Source organism: Sciurus carolinensis, unplaced genomic scaffold (assembly GCF_902686445.1).
Source record: "Sciurus carolinensis unplaced genomic scaffold, mSciCar1.2, whole genome shotgun sequence".
NCBI classification, from domain to species: Eukaryota; Metazoa; Chordata; class Mammalia; order Rodentia; family Sciuridae; genus Sciurus; species Sciurus carolinensis.
This window is the reverse complement of record NW_025920209.1, coordinates 614434-623901: the sequence shown is the minus strand read 5'-3', so window position 1 is coordinate 623901 and position 9468 is coordinate 614434. Positions and strand designations below refer to the sequence as shown.

The 9468-nt window shown below is 38.6% G+C and overlaps 2 pseudogenes; one reads left to right on the top strand and one right to left on the bottom strand.

Moving 5' to 3' along the window:
* Positions 1-906: 906 nt before the first annotated feature.
* LOC124975054 (olfactory receptor 5L1-like) lies at positions 907-1826 on the top strand (annotated as a pseudogene).
* Positions 1827-5402: 3576 nt separating this feature from the next.
* On the bottom strand, positions 5403-8798 carry LOC124975053 (complement component 1 Q subcomponent-binding protein, mitochondrial-like; annotated as a pseudogene).
* Positions 8799-9468: the final 670 nt, after the last annotated feature.

Here is a 9468-nt window from a genome sequence, read left to right as displayed (position 1 = left end):
AGGTAAAATGGCTTTGAATATTACACAGAAAAAAGTTCAATCAAATAAAACTATGACATGATCTGTCATGACTCAACCAAGTTAGAAATTTTGAAAACTAATCAAAGCATATATAAAAGTTTTTATAAATATTAAAGATTTCATGTGATCTCAGAATTAAAATAATGATGCTATGAATCTTCATTATGTTGTGCTTAACTTTTGATAAATTTCATATGAAAGGTGCTTTATTTCATTGTGTATAATATTAACTTTCCTATTGCTTCTGTTTTTTAAAATTATCTATCTATTTATTTATTTATTTATACCAGCCTAGACTAATTTTGAATCACAAAATAAAGTATAATTTTTAAAGCAGCCACATCAATGTTGATAGAAGTTCAATTCACAATAGCTAGATTGTGGAACCAACCTAGATGTCCTTCAACAGATGAATGGATAAAGAAACTGTGGTGTATATACACAATGGAATATTATTCAGCCATAAAGAAGAATAATATTATGGCACTTGCAAATAAATGGATGTAATTGGAGACTATCATGCTAAGTGAAATAAGTCAATCCCCAATAAAACCAAAGCCTGAATGTTTTCCATGATAAGTGAATGGTGATAAATAATGGGGGTGAGGGGTTGAGGAATGAGAGAAGAATGGAGAAACTTTAGATTATGTAGAAGGAAATGAGGGGTGGATATGAAAAATGGTGGAACAAGACAGATATCATTACCCTATGTACATGTATGAATACATGAATGGTATGAATCTACAATGTGTACAACCATAGAAACTAAATGATGTACCCCATTTGTGTATAATGAATCAAAATGCAGTCTGAAAAATAAATTAATTAATAAATAAAAAATAATTTTTAGGTTTTCTTTTCCTTAGTCACATCTAAAGTGGGTACATGACTGATGAAACTCAGCACTGTGACACAGTTCATTCTCCTGGAATTGTCACATGTCCCCGAGCTGAGAGTCCCTCTCTTCCTGGTGTTCCTTCTCATCTATGGAGTCACAGTTCTGGCCAACCTGGGCATGGTCCCACTGATCCAGCTCAGCTCTCACCTGCACACTCCATGTACTTTTTCCTCAGTCACTTGTCCTTTGTGGACTTCTGCTACTCCTCAGTCATAGTGCCCAAAATGCTGGCCAACATCTTTACCAAGGACAAAGCCATCTCCTTCCCAGCCTGCATGGTACAATTCTATTTGTTTTGCACTTGTGTGATCACGGAGATCTTCCTGCTGGCAGTGATGGCCTATGACCGCTTTGTGGCCATCTGCAACCCACTGCTGTACATGGTCATCATGTCCCAGAAGCTCTGTGCAGAGCTGGTCTCTGGTTGTTACCTCTTAGCATCAGTGTCTGCTCTCGTTCACTTGTGCTTAACTCTTGAAATCCCATTCTACAGGTCAAATGTGATCAACCACTTCTTCTGTGATCCACCCCCTCTCCTAAGACTTGCCTGCTCCTTTGTCACTGTGAATAAATTTCTGCTCTTCATTGTGGTCAATTTCAATGAGGTCATTACCATCACATCATCCTCACCTCCTACCTGTTCATCCTCATCACCATCCTGAAGATGCGCTCTGCAGAGGGGAGGCACAAAGCTTTTTCCACCTGTGCCTCCCACCTCACAGCCATCATCATCTTCCATGGAACAATCCTGTTCTTTTATTGCCAGCCCAGTTCTGGCACTAGTCTGGACATTGACAAAGTGACCACAGTCTTCTACACTGTGGTGATCCCCATGCCAAACCCCCTGATCTACAGCCTGAGGAACAAGGATGTGAAGGAAGCTCCTCAGAAAAGCTCTCAGCTCTAATACAGATTCCTAGAGAATGTGAGCTTGCCAGGACTCAGGCTGCAAAGCAGAGGTAACAGGAGGGGTGATACGTGGGCTGTAGCATTGGAGTGGAGAGAAGAGGAATGAGTTAAACAGTCATGAGTGAGTCTTTTTGATTTATTTATATTTGTGTCTTTTTAATTTACAACTGTGGCCTTAAATATTCTTCAAAAAATTTAGCCCCTTTTTAAAGTTTAAAGTAATCAGTAATGTTTAAATGAATATGGTTAATGGCCTACTAAGACACACATATTGGGTTTGGTATAAAATCTTCTCAAGTTAAAGATGAACATAAGAATCACAGTATTATATCAGTTTCCATAATTCATGAATCTATGATTCTTGTCAGAATAGAATCTCTGTAATTTTATAATGAAGATGATAGCATTGAGAGTGTGCCCATAGAATGACAAGTCTATATGTACATACTTAATCATGTATGTTTTTGTTTTGTTATTTTATATATATATATATATACGTATTATTTACTATTTTTTCTTTTTACTTCAGTCATCCAGAATTTCAGTGTTGTTTGAACCCAAGATAATATCTCACTTCATGTAGAATATAGTAATAATTTCACAAGTAATTTAGGAATACTGAATTATAGAGCCTGAAAGCATCATGGTAGATTGATCCCTAGTAGATAATTAATCTTTCTATATCTGTCTCTCTCTCTCCCTCATACATATTTGTAACCATTTAGAAAACATTATTATGGGCAAAAAAATTTCTGAATTGTCTTTTTTTTTTCACTTCATGATTTCTCTTTTTGTTCGTACTAAAGCTGCAATTCATTGTAGGTGATATGGTTGATGAAAGAAGTGCATTTCTTACCTCTGTTCAAGTTCTTTGCTTTTATCTTTGGTCTGGTAAAATATTCTTTGTTTGCAAATTTCATTTAGCATAGAAATGGTGATTTAGAATGTGGGAAGGAGGCAAAGCAAAGGCACAAATAACTGATACATAAATTTGCAGATCTGGTGTTCATTTTCACCTATATTTCATGTGTTGGGTTCAATAAAATCACACATTCAAATAATTCACCAGGAAAATAGGGAAACTGTTTCTCTAAATCATATCTACTCATTCATTTTTGATTGATGTATACCACTGACACTTTGTAGCTGCATTAATATTTTAGTTTCTAAATTGCATTCACTTGTTTCAATGAAGTTTGTGTCCTTTATCTATAATAACATTTGAAATACAATATGCTTGAGTTCATGAAAGCCTGAATTGGTACTTTGATTCTGAGTTTTTAGCTTGGCAAAATTTAACTTCTTCAATCCCCAGTTTCTTTCATCCTAATTTTGACTAATATTACTGATCTCACAGTATTTCATCAAATTTAATTTTGATAATGTGTGTTTACTCACAAAATTCTGGAAAATATATAAGGTGTGTATCAATGCTGTCATCGAGGTATTTGTGATGCTATTTAACTTTTTATCTTTTTAACTACCTCTGGCATATGGTAAATGTTCTTAGTTTTCTTTTTATTGAATGGATGGCAGGGTTAACAGTAGAGGTTGAATTCTATGAATATTGAGAAGCAATGGGTGTGAGCTTTTTTAATTCATCAAAAATTGGCTAATGCTAAAATGAAGGCTATTTGTATGAAGTAAAGAATGTACAAAAGTTCAACAGTATTTTCATATTACATATGTAACTATACTGCTCCCATAATGGGCAAAGAAGAAGAAAATAAGTAATCAGGAAACAGATCAGAGACTCAGGTGTGCTTGCTGTCTGGCATTGCATGGTAACTGTATAAACATTATTTAAGTTTAACTCCTAGAAGGTATACACACAGAATGTTAGTAAATAAAAGCACTAGTCAAGACACTGATGAACCCACTAACTGAGAGGAGGCAAGAGCACAAGCCAATCAGGTGACCTGAATGAGAGGAAGAGTGTCTGCTCCTACCATTCCATGACAAGATGGAAAAAGAGCCCTCCACTCCTCTGCCTGACCTCAACCCAGGAAAGCAGGAAGAAAGTGGAGAGCGGTCTCTTGAAGCAGGTGTGGAGCAAGTCCCTGTTCCTGTGAAGAGCACCAGGTGGTGGCCACACCCGAGAGGAGTCATCATACCATTTCAGAAAACTGCAGAGAAGTCTAAATCTCTTGATCAACATCATCAATCAAAAAAGGCTTAAAACTTTCTTTGACATGTAAAATAAGTACATTAGAATATCATTTAACGTCTAGAAGGAATTACAAAATAGCTCACAGAAACAAATAGAAAGTAAGATCAGGTTCATGGAGTCAGCAAAAAATGTTCTCAGCTATGTGCAAAGTTAAATGTATTAGCTCTTTGCATAATTATGCAAATTAGATGAAAGAATAGAGAATAGTGAGTTCATCCATGAATCTAGAGAAAACCAATATTGTATTCTTCTCTAATTCCACTAGAATAGAAACAAACTATAAATGATTCCATTATGTGAGACCTACTAATACAGAATGACTCACTGTGAACTGTTTTATGTTTTAGTTGTTTTAAATCTATCCCTCCCTCTCTTTCTCTCCCTCACCTTTTTCTCTCCCTCTCTGTCTCTCAGTCTCTCTCTCTCTCTCTCTCTCTCTCTCTCTCTCAGTCTCTTATCTCTTTCTGTCTATCTCTCCCCCTACACACACACACACCACACATCCCTGGTCAAATATTATTTATGAAAATATAACCACATCAGTACACACACTGACTGTGTAAAAGGAATAAGGTATGTAGGTATTTGTTCATCTCAGTTTTGAAAAATTGTATCTGTTTTCCATGATTTTCTAATGACGAGAAATGACCTGCATACTTTTATTTATATTCCAATTTCTATTTGTCTGTATACATGAATATGTATGTGTGCATGTGTGCAAGTGTGGGTATGTGGTTTCCAATACACTTGATGCTTTTGAAATCCACCACATGCATATTACAACTATTTTCTAAACCAATGAATTCACTGAAATTGCAACTTAGTACAAATTTTAGTTATTTTACCTGTAATGATATTTATTTAAACTAATATATGTAAAATATTGTAACGTCACCATAAGATCAGAAAATAAATTTGCAATACTTTACATTCTCTTTTGCTTACTAAGTTTTAAAAAGTGTGAAGTTCACACATGCAGTACACCTGAATTCAGAGCTGTCACATTTCAAGATCTCAAAAGCCACCTGTGGCAAGTGCTACCATATGGGACACAGTAAACTTAGAATTTTCCCCCTGTGACTTCTACTGCTGTCCTCTCTCAACCCTATGGACTCCCTGCTTCTTTCTTTCTTTCTTTCTTTCTTTCTTTCTTTTTGAGGAGATAAAAGAATTTTATTGCCCATCTATGTTATACAAAAATCTAGAAATAATAAATTTGTACAGGAAAACTCCCAAATGAATAGTAAATGAGAGCATAACAGCAATAATTTAAATTTTCTTATTTTTTTACCCATGATGTTAGAATTATAAGCACTTTGAAGCACACAGTCTGCGGTCAGAGTAGATTTTGTTCATTGGTCAAAGCTCACAATAAAATTAAAGCCTTCAGTGTCTCTGATTGCTCTACTGGCTCTTGACGAAACTTTTGAGGATCTCAAGAAAAGTAATGTACTCCTGGTGCTCCAGAGTTGTGCTGGGTTCTACCAACTCATCTGCAAAAGTGTCGTCCACCTCTCAGTCTGCAAGGAAACCCATAGGTGGTCATACCAGGCCCAGTTCAGGGACTCTGTGTCCAGTGTATAATTAGAGTCCTTCCATTCAGACTCGCCGGTGGCCTTAAAGCTAACTTTCTTAACAGAGAAAATGTCGCTCTCATCTTCCTCCTCTTGTCCAATCTCCTCCTGTGACGTCCAGTACAAGGGACTTCTTTCCATCACTCTTCCTAACTTCAACCACAAAATTGCAAGTGGATGTCAGTTCGGGCTCCTGTTCCTCTATTTCATCCGTCAGGCATTCAACAAAAGCTTTTTCTCCATCCACGTGCAGCGCGCATCAGCCTCAGTAGCAGCCGCAGGGTCCCGGACGTTGCAGAAGGCCGTGCCACCGCGTCCAAGCTGGAACCTGGCTCCATGGACAGCAGTACAAAGGACCAAACGCACAGCCGCGGTGCCGACTGCAGCAGCTGCCACAGCAGAGGGGTGGCGCCCAGCGCTGGGGAACTCAGTGCAGCAGAGGCAGCATCGTGAAAGAGGTTGCAGAGGCCTAGGAGTGGAAAGTACAGCCCGGCTAACGCGCCACCTGAAGCCCCTCTCTCTACTGGCAGTGTTTCTTTGTTCCTTAGCTGGGGCGGTGCATGCTTTTGTGCAGTCCTCTACTAAATAAATTTCAGTTATTATTTGATGAGGAGGAAAAAATAAACAGAACTCAGTAACTAAAAGTATTTCTTGCCATTCCGCAAGCTGACTGGTTAGATCTTCCGCCAGTATCACTAGGGTGCCTGCACACTGCTGCACTTATGGGAACACAACCTGTGCTCACACTTTGTCACCCCAAGATGGCATCGGCTCATGTCATGTGAACTGGTGCTGGCTGTTGGCGGTGCTGCCTCTGTGCTCTCCAGCAGCCACTTACCTGCTTGTAAGTTCCACTGGCCTCCTTATGTGGCACTCTCAGAGTTTAAAGAGAGTGAAAGTAGAAGCCACAAGACATCCTGCTGCTTCCCTCAGGAATCTTGCAAGGTACTTGTACTGCACTTTCTTGGTCAAGGAAGTCACAATTCTGATTTAATGCTTCCATTGCTTACTGTGTTCCCCAGAAGGAGCATATCCCTGGAGAGAAGAGACCTCCTAACTACTGGAGTTCATGGCTTCACTCACAGGAAGCAATTTTCAGCAGCTGGATCATCAATAGGTAGAAGAGCCACTTCCTTTACACTCCGGGCTCATATATCCTGGTCTCATAAAATATTACAGAAACCACAATGCATTTTGGTGGCAGAGTCTATATATTTTGCCTATAGAGCACATTCCAGAGGATAGTATTCCGGATTTTTTTATTCCATCCTTCTAAAATATTACCATGGATCTTGTCTCAGCCAATTTTGAAAAGATGACCCCCATTTTAGATTTCTGGATCTTAAGGTAACTATTTTTTCTTTCACTGCTGTCCTTCAGGACCATCCCAGAGCAGGATGATGGTGCTGCAGCAATCGACCTTTATGTTGTGCCAGCGTATATCATGGGGAATCATCTGAAAAGCTCTCAATGCTTCATTCATGATCAAGTTGTTAAGGGAATGAGTTCATGGACTCTTGAGCTAAGGAGTTCAGGCTGAGCAGAAGGAAGCAAGAGTATGAACCCTGGATATTGGTTCCACCTTAATTGTGACTTCAGGAAAGGAGCTCAGTTGACTGCTGCCCATACCTAATATGATGGATTGGTAGGGTCACCAACACCCTGTTCAAAATGGGAAGTGCAGGTTGCACGGTAACTTGGGGACCACTTGCCAATCACTGTTTCTAGCACAATCCATTAAAATGACAAATGCTATTTCTATTTTTTTAAATAGTATCTCTTTTATTCATTTATTTTGTGGAGCAGGTTTTTTAAATTATTTTTTTATTTTTACAGACTGCCTTTTGATTCATTGTACACAAATGGGGTACAACTTTTCGTTACTATGGTTGTGCACAATGTAGATTCATACTATTTGGGTAATCATACATATACATAGGGTAATGATGTCTGTCTCATTCCACCAAATGCTGTTTCTTAAAAGGTGAGTATCACTGTTTTGCCTTAACATTCTTAAAGTCTGATCTGTAATTGATTATGTGGCCTGTGCAACATACTGATAACATCTATCTGCCATGGGCCCTTCAAGGACAATCATATACACTGGCTTATGTGGCCCAAATAACTCAACAGCCAGCATGGTGGACTGAACTTGTTACAGAGTTTTCTCTTGTTATGGGACCCACTCAAAAGGGACCACATTTTGGTGAGTTTTGGAGGTTGGTTAGAATGACCTGCCTGAATCTACTATATGCTTCCTTCCAAATCTAAAGACATACATTGATTTTTATGTTTCATCTTTTATTTTAATTTGTTAATTATAGAGGGCATTTTAATTATATATAAACAAAGTATCATAGTTAACATCATGCTGCAATTTTTCTGTGTGATTTCAAGAAAAGTCCAGTTATTCAGGATGGTATAAGAGAGCTGACATTTACATTATTTGACTCTTTGGATGCTTGTAAGGGATAATTTGCTGTTGATCCTCTAGAGTAACAGTCCCCAGAGTTATAGACTTAGATGTAAGATCTTTGGTGTCCCAGTTATATTCAGCCTACAGCGAAACAGGAGGGCAGTGGCATGTTTCTCTGTGACAGGTAAGTTTATTCAGGTTTCTTAGGAAATTGGGAAAATATTATTTTCCTAATATTGTAACTGGGATTTTTTTTTACTTTTTCTTTTTATTCTAAGTTGATATCAATGCAATTCAATTCTGATCCATGAAAAAATGTGAAACTCATGTAAATATTTGATTTCAGGTCCATTTACAACTATTTCAGAAAGAAAAGAAAAAACTTGCTATACACATCTCATATGTACCATAAATCGGTATATAGATTTTTATATGAATGAAAATTAGTTAATTTTGAGAGCTCTCTTCCTGAATACATCTTGAGATGTTTACAAAATACTCTTTGGTGTCTAAGCTAAAATGGAAGCTAACACCTAGGTCATAGACCCTAAATCAGCCTATTCTCCACTTGGGTCAAAAGTAGGCCATTCCTTTTGAAGATGGCAGGTTAGAGGGAGGCTGCGTTCCTTGTTTCTCTATAACTCGGGTTTCAACCAGAGGAATATCTGTTTCTCTGTGAGGCAGTCTTTGCTGCTTATCCATCCCCTGCTGTTTACCCCATTTGTCCACTAAGATCACCTGCTGTCTACCAGCATATCGCCTACTTTGTGAGTGCAGATTGCTCACTGACTGACGCCTATCATCCACCATTGGTCCGTCTAACTGCCTCTTGATTGCCCATTGCTTGACTTTCACCTAACCATCATCAACCACCTGAGGTTCACCTGCCAATTGTCTGCCAGTAGCCTGCAGACCACAAGCAAAGCACCAGTGGATGACCTGCTGCCCACTGTTGCCTGGAAGTCCATTGTCACAGTACTGCAGGTTTGGTTACACATGGCTGCTGTCATTTTGGGACAACAGCCAGGACCTCCCAGATCCCTGGTCTGATCAACCACCCTCTGCCTCCAGGACTCCCTACCCAACCAATGGCACAGGACATCAACTCCACACCTACACCTTGCCCTGCAGCTTCCCATTGACCAACAGGTTTGGAAGCCAATGTAGCTGTCTTGAATTATCCTGAAAGTCAAAGCTGCCATCTTTAGGTGGGGCAAATCCCATCCTGAGATGCCTGCTAGAGACCGGAAACTCATTGTCAGGAACCTCTTATGCATCGGGCTACTGAAGACTGGGAGGTTTGAATAGACTATGACTGTTACAGCGTAGATTTTTTTTCTCCTTTTTGAAAATTTTGAAGTTTTTATTTATTTATTTATTTTTCTTGCTCTCTCTAGTTTCCTTTTGTTTACTGGTTTCCTCACAGTCTCTTTCTTTCTTTTCCCATGTTAACAACCAATTTCTTTTGATTCTGTTTTCA